This window comes from Eubalaena glacialis, chromosome 10 (genome assembly GCF_028564815.1).
Source record: "Eubalaena glacialis isolate mEubGla1 chromosome 10, mEubGla1.1.hap2.+ XY, whole genome shotgun sequence".
NCBI classification, from domain to species: Eukaryota; Metazoa; Chordata; class Mammalia; order Artiodactyla; family Balaenidae; genus Eubalaena; species Eubalaena glacialis.
In genome coordinates this window covers 731,426-743,987 of record NC_083725.1, presented here as the reverse complement: position 1 = coordinate 743,987, position 12,562 = coordinate 731,426, and the positions used below count along the sequence as shown (strand labels likewise).

The window sequence follows — 12,562 nt, the reverse complement described above, 5'->3', positions numbered from 1 at the left end:
CAGGCCCTGCGGGGGTCCCCGGGTAGCACGCCGTCTGTCCCTACCCTGCCGCGCTCAGCCCTTCCTCTGCGCGCACCTCCCAAGCCTGTGGATCAACCAGGCCCTGAGATAATTCTGATTCTGAAAGCAAAAGGCTCCGTAATTGCGGCTCTTACCTACTGGGGATCTTAGTCTTCTTTGAGAGTTGGATAAAAACTATAAACTCTTTCTCAGAAAACTCCACATACACAGAGATACACAAACGTGTTCTTAGAAATCAGGGGTGATCATCTGACCCCAAGATTTCGAGCTGCTTTTCCATGTAGTCAGGAAGGATCCCGGGGCCGTGGCAGCAAAGCTGGCCCAGGCTTTCCCCTCCCAACCTCATAAGCACCTCAGCTCTGCCGGCCATGCACTCCCTGGCTCCCCCGAGAGCATCCCTGGACAGTGCCCCACTCCCACACCCAGCTGCCAGTGCAGAAGCTGCAGCGGTGGTTGCGATGGCGCTGGTGACAGCAGTTGCTAAGGAGCCAGGAGGCTGGGTGGGGGAGGTGAGTGGGCAGCAGCCCAGCAGAGCTGCCCCTTATGCAGGTCTGAGCGTCTCGGGCCCTGGAAACGGTGCTCCCAGCTGGCTGCCATGGCAACTGGCAGGCTTGGGAAGCTATTCATCGGGGTCTGGACAGATTTCTCCAGCTCCCCCTGTTCTTTCTTCTCCCTAAGTGGCTGACTGCGGTGTGAACGGGTCTGCCGGATGCGGGCCAGGGGCACAGAGGGCAAAGGGCTGGTCACACACCCCACACGGCAGGCTCCCCGGGAGGCTGAGCGACCAGTAACAGGCCTGAGCCAGCTCCCAAGCGGAGGCCCAACCCCAGAAGCAGGATGCTCATCCCTCTTCCAGGGGCCCCGGCCCCCTCCTGCCGGGGACCGCTGGCTCCTGGACCAAGGAGTCACCCTAGGAAGGAGACCTACCTGCTGTGCCCCAGGTGAGCCAGCGGCCAGGTGGGATGGATCTCTTCCAGCAGAGCCACTCAGAAGATGCGGGGACCACGGAGGGTCAGGCTGACAGGAGGTGTCAAGAGATCGGGACTTGATGGCACTGGGTCTGATTTAAGCGAGGCAAAGGGACAGATGAGGTCAGAGGTTAGTGAAGTACAGTGTCGAGGCCACCAGTCACTGGTCTGGTTGTCGGGCCACTTAACACCACCATCACCTGAAGCACTGTCCAGTCATCCCCACTGGGTGGTGATTAAATGGTATGCCTCTCGCAGCTTGCTCTTGGAGGCTGCTTCCGAGTGAGCCATCGTCCTCCTGTTGAGACAAGAGAGCTGGCCTTAGGGATGTCAAGCCACCTGCCCACGTCGTGCAGCCAGAAGGTAATAAAGCTGAGATTTGAACTGACGTCTGTCTGCCTGCAGATCCATCTCTTACTGATGTGCCAGCAGGTGGCAGAGGGACCAAGGCTGCGAGGCTATGACCTGCTCACCTCTCCAGACAAGGGCAGGCCCCTCCGAGCTGGTCTGGGGTTCAGGGCCCTCGCGGCCAAAGTGCCCCCTCGCTGTGCATTGGTGACGTGTGGCTTTATTTTTATTTTTTTTTAACAGAAAGAAACAGGTCCTCTTTTATAATTTTATTTTAATTAATTAATTTATATATTTATTTTATTTTGGCTGTGTTGGGTCTTCGTTTCTGTGCGAGGGCTCTCTCCAGTTGCAGCAAGCGGGGGCCACTCTTCATCGTGGTGCGCGGGCCTCTCACTATTGTGGCCTCTCTTGTTGCGGAGCACAGGCTCCAGACGCGCAGGCTCAGTAGTTGTGGCTCACGGGCCCAGTTGCTCCGCGGCATGTGGGATCTTCCCAGACCAGGGCTCGAACCCGTGTCCCCTGCATTGACAGGCAGATTCTCAACCACTGTGCCACCAGGGAAGCCCTGACGTGTGGCTTTAGACCAACAGTTACATTTCTCCTGAACGCCGGGATCTGCTGTGCGATCACTTGGCATCATTGTCTTTAAGACACGTGTCCGAGAGTCTGTGACCAGGTCTCTGGTGCCTGGCGGTGACTCCAGGAAGCTCCACAGGAAGAAGACCCTGGACAGGAGTCACTGGACCCCCCGCTGCCAGAACAACTGGGGCACCTGGAGGACGTCACCTGGTCTCTCTGCTCTCAGAAGCTTGGAGGGCAAAGCGAGGGCGCTGGGCTGACTGGGATCATGAGAGGAAGGGAACTAGCAGTTAGAAGCACCTACTACGCTCCAGGGATTCTAGTACATTTATTGCTGAATCTTTTTTTTTTTTTTCCTGCAGGTATGATTAAAGCTTTACTGGGGTTTAGACAGGGCTGGGCCGGAACCACACCGGGAAGCAGGGCCTGCACACCAGGCCAGTTCTGGTCTTCAGGGCAGGGCTGGGAGCTCAGAGCGAGCTCTGTGGGCCAGGGCTCTGGTTGGGCTCCTCATAGCAGAAGCAACCATGGAAGGGAAGGGTCGTCTGGTTGTCTTTAGTGCAGGAGGGACAATGTGGGGTGGGGAGGAACTTTGCTGAAGAAAAGTGGGGACTGACGCTTTAAAGGATAGATGAAAAGGGAGTTGGGAGGGAGATAAGGGGGCCAAGAAGGCATCTAGAGTGAATAGAAGGAGAAAGAAAAAGACAGATGGTTCTGGGTGCAGGGAGATCCAGCTGTTTTCCAGGGCACCATCTCCTGGTTACAGGGCACTACTTGTTGCCCCACATAGCAATCTTCAGAAACAGAGGGCCTGGAAGCAAGTGAGTGGACTTCATGTAGGCAGAGGTCTTCTTCAGGCCCTCAAAACGGGAAATGAAGTCTTTCAGATTTGGGAATTCATCCAGGCACTCGGGCTCACGTGTGCAGCGCACATCAGGATGTTATAGCCAGGAAATCCACATAGGTGAGCTTGTCCCCTGCAAACCAAGGCCTCTTCCCCAGAAAATCTGAGAAGAGCCTCATCTTTTCAGGGGTCTCCTTCAGGTATGCAGGCTTCAGTTTCTCAAAGTCAGAGCTGTAGCAGATCCTGGCCATGTACAAGCGGACGCCCACAACCTGGTTCTCCAATACGTCCGCGCAAACCTTCTCTTGCTCTGTCTCGCCGCAGGTTGTGCTTGCGAAGGATGGTGTTGCTCTGGGTGAGCTCAGGAGCCGCATCAACTGAGTAGGGCAGATTGGGGAAGTCCAGGCCCAGCTTGGATTTTTCACTCAGCCGCTGGCTTCTGTCACAGTCGGGAGCATCCCCCATCGTGTACTTCTTCTCCTCATGGTTCGAGTCTGTGTACTCTGGGAGCAGGCGGGCGGCGTGCACCAGCCCGCGGATGTCCCAGTAACCCAGGATCATGGGCATGGTGCTGGTTTCTGTGCTCTGAGTGGAGATGCTTCACAGGAGCTGGGCTGGAACTTTATTGTTGAATCTTCACGCGAACGCTTTAAGGTTGGTAGTGCTACCCGTGTTATGGAGTGAGCTCAGAGAGGCTGGCGATTTGACCCAGAGCAGCAGGGCTTCAGCCCAGATTTAACTGGCTCCACGTCTGTCAGGTTTCTGTTCTATTCTCTGACCTCCCACAGGCATGGGCTGCTCCTCGGGCCTGTGGACGCCAGGGAGCCCCGATTCAGCCTCTTAGCTGGGAGCCTAGGCAGCCTTCTTCCTCCTCAGGCCCCGTCACCGCACGGCAGATGGGCGTCCTTCACCCTCCAGCTACTTTCATTTCTCTTTACGTTCTTCTTACCCTCCTGGCTCCATCCAAGCAGGAGACCAGGAGGCACAGCCAACAAGCAGAAGCCAGGGCAAGGCTCTCACCCCATCCCCCTCTCCGACCACAGCAGAGGTGGAGACTGGGGTCCTCACCAAGCCTGAGTACAAAGGAGGGTCATCGGGGAAGCCTGGAGACGGGGTCTCTGCCCCAAGCTGCAGGCTGTGCATCTCCAAACTTTCCTCCATATCTCTGCTTCCTTGGGAAGCCCTCACATCTGCAGGCCACGGCAGGATCTCAGGGTGTCCTCAGTACCCCTCTCTCTGGGATGGACGCCTTCTGTGCCAGAAGCTGACCAAGCTCAGCCTGTCTCTGGAGTCATGTCCCCTTTTGGAGTTATTTCTTAGAGGGCAGCTTGCAATCCTGGGAAGAGCTCAAGATTGGGGGTCAGAAGATCTTTGTGCTGTTCCCACTTCTGCCACCAACAAGCTGGGTGATCCTGAGCGTCTGGGCCTCGGCTTCCTCTCCTGTAGTCTCCGGACTCGCTGGCCCGTCCTAACACTCTGCACTGTCCTCCGAGCTCTGCAGCTCTTCGGCCCCCTCCCAACCCAGCGATGCCTCCGCCCCCAGCAGCCAGGTGCCACTGTCCTATGCAAACCTGCCAAAATGCAAAGCATGCAAGGCATTTGTTTTGTTGGTGCTATGATTTCTTTTGAGGCAGGAAGTCGTATTTAAATTGTGCCCCAATCAGCACAAAAGCCGGGAAGCTCGGGCCTTCTGCACAACGGATTATATAAAGCAGCTCAGCTCTCTTCCCTTTATTCCCCTCTTTGTCCCTGCTCTTTCCCAGCCACTCAGTCAAGTAACCTGTATTAAGTGGACGTGTCCGCGAGGCTGGGTGCAGACGTGTGATCCAAGCCCACAAGGGCTCTGGGGAGGACTTGTGGTTCCCCAAGAATACGGCACAGACCGCGGAAGGACAAAGAGTTCCTCAGTGCCTCTGCTGTTTCCCGCACCAATGGTATTTGTCAATTTTACAGTGAGATCATGTTTTCTGTGCCCGCCTCCTGCCTTCTCATCCAGGCAGGAGATCAGGCTGCTCTCTTGCCGGGGCCTCACCTCCAACCTGGATGGGCTGACCTCGTTCCCGCATCTCTGGCACCAGAGGCAAGGGTCTGAAGATGGTGATGTGCTGGCCGTGCCCGTCCAGGCAGATGACGGGACGCTGACGGAGCTGGCGTAGGCAGTGAGGTCGCCGGCCTCTCCGGAGGCCCCAGCCATCGGTGCTCCTTGCGGAGCCTCCCCGAGCGCAGGGGCTGCCCGTCTTCCCCGTGCAGTGCTGACGCCTCGGCGCTCCATGCCTGCGTCTCCGGAGCTCTGTGAACACACCCAGTGCTTGCACTCCTGCTTCTTCATTTAATCTTCTCGGCAACGCGGCGACGCAGGGTTATTACTGCTGCTTCCTCACAGATAAGGACCTGAGCTCAGAGAGGCTCATGAGCGCCCCAGACCTCACAGCTGGACCGGCTGGGCCGAGCTGGGCTCACTGAGCTCTCCCGGCACCAGCTGCGCCCCCAGGAATCTCCCGGGGAAATCCGAGGGGCCCCAGCTCACTGCTCTCCTAAAACCGACACCACCTGCAGCCCCAGGGCAGGGGGCCCGGAGACCCCGAGCCCAAGCTCTCCCCGCACCTCCTCACACTGCACGGGAGACCAGGGCTCGGAACACGAGAGCCAGGGGGGTCAGCAGGGAAGGAGGTGTGATGAAAGGGAGCCGCAGGGCATGGCTGCCCCTCCCCACCTGAGGACCACACCGATGGAACCTCTTCAGTGGGATAGAGTGTTTGAAACAGAGTGGGTGTTGAAGGGTTTGTTAGATTTGTTTTTCTTTTCCAGACAGAAATAAAAGAAAGTTTAAGAAAACATCAGGACATTGGCCCAGGAGTCCCATGTAAAACCGAGGTAGGCGTCTCGGGGCGGAACCGTCTTCTTTGGGTATCGGAGGCTGGCTGTGCGGGCAGGAGGGGGTGGCAGGAGCCTTCCCTGGAGAAAAGGAGGTCTGCTTGCACCACAGCTGCCCGAGGCCCCACGACCGGCCTCGAGGCGAGTCCGTGTGGCCGGGTGCCCGTCAGCTGGGTGCCGGGGCTCATAAAGAAGGGGTGCACGGGGCCCACCCTGGGAGTTTAGACCAGAGTCAGGAGCTGTGGAGGAGGGATGTGGTCCACTCCGACTGCCCACGGGGTTCATAAAGGAGGGTCGGTCCAGCCACCTTGAGGCTGCACTGGCCACGTTGTCACTGAGAGACGAAGGCCGGGCAGCTTACGAGGAGGTGGTCGGGGGCAAAGAGAGGTGAGGAATGGGAAAGACGGAAAAGAAAGGGAGCAGAGGTGGGGGCCGGACCCCAAGGATGGGGGAAGACGGGCAGGTGCCATGAAGGTTGGGCAGAGAAAGGAGCCGGAAACCGGGGGGCTGGGGGACCGTGAGCCCCGCCGGGCCTGCTTCCCCCTCCTCCCCTCCCTCCCCCCGGGGGGCCAGGGTGCAGCGTCTCAGGCCCTCCTCCCTCAACGGCCACTCCCCACATCTTTCCGGATCTCTCTGTTCATTCAGCGGCCGCGGCCAAGGGCTGGAATCCCAAGCCCAGCTGTTGGTCCCTCGCTGCAGGTGTTGGTGGAGCAACTCCCGGCCCGGAGCCACGGTTCCTCCGTTTCTGAAGCTCCCACGTGAGTTGTAAGGGGGGTGCAATAGGGCAGGTGTAAAAGAATTGTCAGTCACCAAAGGGTCAGATGCTTGGAGCCTACGTGAATTTCTAGGACTGAACTCCTCAAATCCCTTCCACGGGAACCTGTCCCCGAGGCGTGGGGCTTCGTGTCCCCTGACCTCGTGTCCTGCTGGTCCTCGCCGTGCAGCACAGGCCTCACGCTGGAGGAGGCACCGAGAGGGTAGGCGGCCTCGCCAGCGCTTGCCAGGCAGTTAACGCAGGCCGGGGTCGGAGACAGGGACGCAGAATTACAGCGTGAGAAGTGTTATTCTTTATTCCTGAAGCAGATCCAGGCTGTTAGCACTGAGAATAATCTAGGTGGATTTTCAAGGAGCCGCTGAATATGTATGATGGAGAGAATCTGAACACGGGAGAAACAGCAGAGACGCGAGAAGAAACTGGATGGATGAAGGCCGAGGGGAGGAAGGCTGGGACTGTGGCACAGGTGGACGTGGCTGGACAGGGATGGGGGAGAGGCAGGAACAAGGAGGCTCAGGAGGAAGGAAGGGGGAGAGGAATGGAGGCCGAGGGAGGGGGCCAGGAGCCGGCGGAGCGGGCAGAGGCAGCAGCACACGGCAAGGCCTGGCCGCCAGGCCCCACGGCTTCAGAGGGGAGCAGATGCTTCCAGGGAGCCTGCGGAGGGTCCTTGCTGACCCGGGCCCCGCGCAGCCCAGAGGAGCGGCCCAGTCCTTGCCCTGCGGGGTTCCGTTTCCTCCTCTCCATCTTCCTTCAGGCTCCGCCAGCCCCTCATGGGTCCCGGTGGAGCCAGAAGCCGCCACATCTCACCCGGGAGATCCGCTCTGGGGGTGAGTGTGTGCAATGTGTGTGTGGGTGTGCAAGCAGGCAGGAGGCCAGGGGAGAGACAATGACTCGGGGGCGATGGGCCGGGGCGGGACTGATCTGCTGGCCGAGGGGAGGCTTCTCCCTGCCACCGATTTTCCTTTTACCCAAACCACCAGACTGCCACGGCCCCGCTCAGCAGGAAGGGCTGGGGTCCACCCCAGGCTCTGGGTCAGAAGAGCCTTGGGGCTTCCCTGGCCTCATGCTCTCCTGCTGCTACTCACGGTCACTTTCCTACCCCTGCTTCGGGACGAGGGCAGTATCTACATGGCGTCCCACCCACACCCCGGCCCCTCCGCAGCCCAGCAAAGCCCTTGATGGGAAGGACGCTCAGAATGGCCGGGGAAGGCGGGGTTCCCACCAGCCCCAGCCCCCTCCCCCATCCAGGCCCCTCCCATGCTACCCCCCACCACCCACCTCAACCTCCCTCCCCAAGGGCGGCCTGAACACTGCAGGGACACCGATGCCCCTCACTGCCCCCACACCCAAGGTCAAGGGCTCCCTCGGTGGCCCAGAGGGGAGAGCCAGGCTCTGGGAGGGAAGCGGTGGAGGAGGACGGCGGGGCAGGGGGGCACCCGCGGGAAAGACAGGTCCCAGGGAGCCAGATGGGCCTGGCGGGAACAGAAGTTAAGTGGGAAGAGACGAATAAACAGCAGACACCAAGCAACCAGCCAAGCATATGCTCCGCAAGCAGGCGTCACCAGCACCCAGTGGGCTGGGGAGGTGCGGACCCACAGCAGGGGGACGGTGGATTCGCTGCGGCTGACTGTCGCCTGGCCGGAACCAGGGGTCAAGTCCCCCTCCGTGGAGCCTCAGAACCACGGAGCAGCCTGTGCGGGCCGGGTGGGGAGGAACGCCCGGCCGCCTGCCCCAGGGATGGTCTCTGGTGGAAGAACCGAGCCCCAGACTTGGACGTCTGAATATCCAGGTGCCGGCTCCAGGACCCCAAAGCAGAGACCCAGGGGCCCCGAGCAGGATTCAGGAGATGAGCAGAGAAGCAGGCCTGGCCTACCCAGGAAGTCCTGGAGCCCCGTGGTGCCAGCTTCCAGATAGCAGCCCATGCAGGCCGGAGCCCTCACTCGGGTGATGTCATCCCTTTGATCTGCGGGAGGGAAGGGGTGGAGCCAGGCTGGAGCTCTGCGGACTTCACAGGCTCCACCCCCAGACCAGCTCAGCTCCAGGCCCTGTCTGTCTGCCCAGCTCCAACCAGGCCTCCAGGCCAGCCTGCCTTCCGGAAACTGCAGAGCCGGAGGAGGAAGAAGGGAAGAGGGTCCCCGCACACTCACCCCTGCAGAAGGCTTACCTGGGGCCCTCGTTCACCCCATCCCCGTCCACCTAGGGGAGCCCGGAGCTTCCAAGGCCCTGAGCCTGCTGGCAGGAGGCCCTCTTCCTGGTATCCCAGCCTCAGCCTCCCTCTCCCCCCAGAAAGTCCAGAAATGTTCGTCTGCTCTGCAAAGTACCAGGTGTCCCAGTGGAATGTCTTCTCTAAATAGTGCTGCGGGAGGACTACCAGGGAGACAGGCCCTATCCTGGGCTCATTAGCGCTGAGCTAAAGGAATAAAAGCTCTGAGCTGACTCTGAGACTGTTCTGAGCCCCAAAGCCAGACAGCCCTCCTACAGAATGGCCCCATCACCTCTCACATGCTCCTGTGGACAAAAGCCAGCTAGAGGCCAGCTGCTGGCCTCCTTCCATAGCTGGCACTGGCCCCAGCGTGCTGCCCGCCCTCCTTGTGCTACCCCGGCCTGTACCAGCCACCATGGCACGGCTCACTGAGGACTCAGGCTCGGCAAAACCCGGCCTTCCCACGCCCGGCTCAGGGTGCTAGTGGGGGTTGCCTCGGGGCAGCGGAGCTGGGGTATCGCAGATTCAGGAGCAGCCCATCCACACCACAGGGCCTCCCGTTCTGGCAGCTGCTTGGCACGGCTCCAGGGCCCAGGAGCAGAGAGGAGCTCTCCCAGGCACAAGCCCACAGGAACCTGGGAGCCAGGCCCACGTGAGCCCACACGCCCAGGGCAGATGCTGGACCCCATGCCAGCACTCCTGGCTCTTCCTAAGCCCTTGGCTCTGTAGCCAGGACGTGTCTGGGGCAGACGAGAGTGAAGATGAGGGTGAAACCAGCGGGAAGGAAGGGTGACTGGGAGTGAAATTTCTGCTTTGGTTCACTGAGCCCTGGACCAGGAACCCTGGCAAGACCTGCTCTGGGACCCACTCACACCGGGAAAATGCTGCCCCTACCTTTGCTGGCTCTCGGACTGGACATCACACATGGGACCAATGGCCCTAATAGCCCATGTGTCATGCGTGTTACACTTCCCAGGCTGCTTCCTTACATATCAGGGTTGGTTCCCATAACATTGCCATGATGGAGATAAAGTGATGGTATTTTCATTTACTCTATGGATGAGGAAAGTGAGGCCGGATTTGAGTATCTGTTTATTGATGGCCTCACAAGGCAAGTGAGGTTATGCAAGGATAAATGAGCCAAGGAACTTATTATGAGCCGGGCTGAGCAGACAGCCCAGGCTCCCAGCCTCCTTCCCCACATGACATTGCTGCCCATACTCAGCTCTGAGGGAAGAGGCGCGGCTGGGAAGATGTGTCCCCCCAGGGATGCTGCTTGAGGAAGGAGGGGGTGTGTGACGGGTGGATTGTCACCCTGCACGGGGCCTGGAACAGGGGGGCTCGGGGCGTGTGAGCACGCACTGCACTGCGCATTTTCAAGGTGAGCTGGGAAAGGCACGTGAGCGTGCTGGAGGTCACCGTGCAGCGTGCATGTCGGCCCCCGAGCCATGACAAACGCGGGACGGGAAGATGCCCAGGCAAGGGAAGGATGTCTTCCTGCGGAGGTGTGAGCAGGGTCTGCGTGTGTTTGTCTGGGTGACGGTAAGAAGGAAGTTCTGCAGACAGGTTCACGCATGTGTCCGTGATCGTGGCCTTTGCGTCGGGTGTGCACACGTGTACCTATGTGTGGGCACCGGTGAGCAAGTGTGTAAAGGAAACTAGCACACCTGGGCCAGGCGCTTCCTGGTGCTGCCGCTAAGATGCTGAGTCAGGCGCCTCTGCTCTCCTCTCCCAGGGGCCTCGGGGGGTCTTCCTCCCTGGACAAAAAGGTGAGTGAGCCTGGCCCCCCCTGCAGCAGCACCTCCACTCGCCGCCCTCCACATCTGCAGTCTACAGAGGACCTGAGTGGTCAGTTAGAGACATTTAAATTCCAGGAGTGCTGAGGAGGCCCAGGAAGAGGGAGGAAAAGGCGGCATGGATTCCGAAGGAGGGACTGGAGTTTGCAGATCTTACCACTGGGCACCTGGAGCCCCTGAGTCCTGTTGAAGCCACGCTGGGCCAGAAGCGCAAAGGCCAGGTGGTGCCAGGACCTGCCCCCTTCCATGCCCAGAGCCGCAGCCCACAGGCCCTGGAGCAGAGGGGCTGCATCTCCTCCCCCCACCCCGTCCGCTCCCAGCAGGTGCCCCAGGCTGAGGACGCGGGGCCTCCCCCGTGCAGGGCGCCCAGCTGCCCAGGAAGCCGACCCTGTCGCCACGGAGAAGCCTGCCCCTCTCCATTTCCAGGTGTCTGGGCTGCACTGACCTGTGAGGCTGTTACCTCTGTCAGAGCAGGCGACCTCGGCCTCAGGCCCAAAGCAGGGGCTAAACCCTAATTCCAGCAGCAGGGCGGGGGGGGCGTGTGACTGATGAAGGAGGCGGGCCTGCGGGGGCCGGGTGGCCAGGAGCACAGCGTGGGTGGACCAGCTGCTGGAGACTCCTCCCCAGCGCTCGGGTCTGGGCCCAGGTCCCGGCCCCCCTGAGGTGTCAGCACATGGAGGCTCTTCTCCCTGTCCCCTCAGTGGAGGACACACCTGTAGGGACCACGGCAGAGGTTCTGGGCACATTCGTGCTGGGAGGAACCTCAGCTCTACTTCAGTGTCCAGCCCCCTCATTCCACAGATGAGAAAGCTGAGACCCCCAAAGCAGGGGGGCTTGGCCAAGGTCACAGAGCTTGTTAGGCCACACCAAGATTTTAATGTGTTAGGATTTTTGCAAATGGGTTTTCTATAGTTTGGTAGGACTTAGAAATGTTTCCATAGCCTGGACTGTCTGGGCCCTAATCCGCACTGTGATTAAAATTCAGCCGCAACCTCTCGCTGGGGAACGCAGTGATGGAGCCCTCAGCACAGGCCAGGCAGCTGCTTCCCGCTCTTCAAACAGGGCCTCTAAGCACAAGGCCCTTGCGTCAGCTTCCCGGGCTTGTGAGCCCTTCCAGTCGTAGGCAGACTTCTGAGTGTCTGTGCTCTGGACATTTTTCTGGAGAGAAGCTTACAGCCTTAATTGATTTACAAAGAGATGCAGGATGTGAAAGGTTGAGAATTGTTGCCTGAAAGCATCAGGAATCCAGACTCCAGAGAAATCAGATCTTCACAACCAGTTGCTAAGTGCCTTTGCAGCATTTACAGACATAAAAGCATTGGGCTCCTGTTCCCTGGGTTTATGCGTGTATGTTTTTCAATATGAAAGAGCTTCTAAGCTCTAGGATGTAAGTTCCTCAAGGGTAAGTTTCTGGCCCACTTGTTCACTCTCTAAGTCATCCTTAGAGCCTGGGTCAGGGCCTGGGCAGATGAAAATGTGATTAATGTATTGATCTAGGCACTTCTCTTCCATGCCCACCACTACCTGGTCTGCAGTGATGACAAGAATCACAGTCATACGGAGGCTGTGACTCAAGAATTGCAAGAATCATTTTATGATTCAATGCTGATTTTTCAGCACCCTTTTCATCTCCTGTGAAAGACTGGTCACCTTGGGGAGATCAAGGCAAACCCAGACCTCCTGACGCATCTTGGGAGGCATTCCACCACTGCCCAAGACCCTTTGGTGGGGTAGGGGGGTAGGTGCTCGTGCAGACAGGAGGGCAGAGCTTCCAGAAGCAGGGCAGCTGTGCCTGGCATGTCTCAGACCCTGGACCTGGGGAGCCTGAGTCCTCAGCTGCAAAGAGAGAAGAATTCTGAGTCCACCGAGGACCAGTGTGCCCGGCCTCAGGACACAGGCTGCAACCCCCGGCCTCTCCACCTTGCCTCTGACCCTACTTTCCTATCCCACTTTGCAGCCTCTGCAGCTCAGCCACTAAGCCCCCCGGGGATTAAGACACTGGGGGAGGGGGCCGGAGGGCAGCTCATCTGGGGGCCGGGCCGCCTTCCCAGGAGGGAGGACAAGGAGCTGGGGTCCCAGGCCCCTGGACCGGCCCTCCTCTCCCTCCTCAGGCTTGCCTGGGGGCTGGACCCTCCTTTGGAGAGCGGAGCT

At 59.4% G+C, this 12,562-nt stretch overlaps 1 pseudogene; it reads right to left on the bottom strand.

The window, feature by feature from the left end:
• Positions 1-2,689: 2,689 nt before the first annotated feature.
• LOC133099011 (glutathione S-transferase Mu 1-like) lies at positions 2,690-3,330 on the bottom strand (annotated as a pseudogene).
• Positions 3,331-12,562: the final 9,232 nt, after the last annotated feature.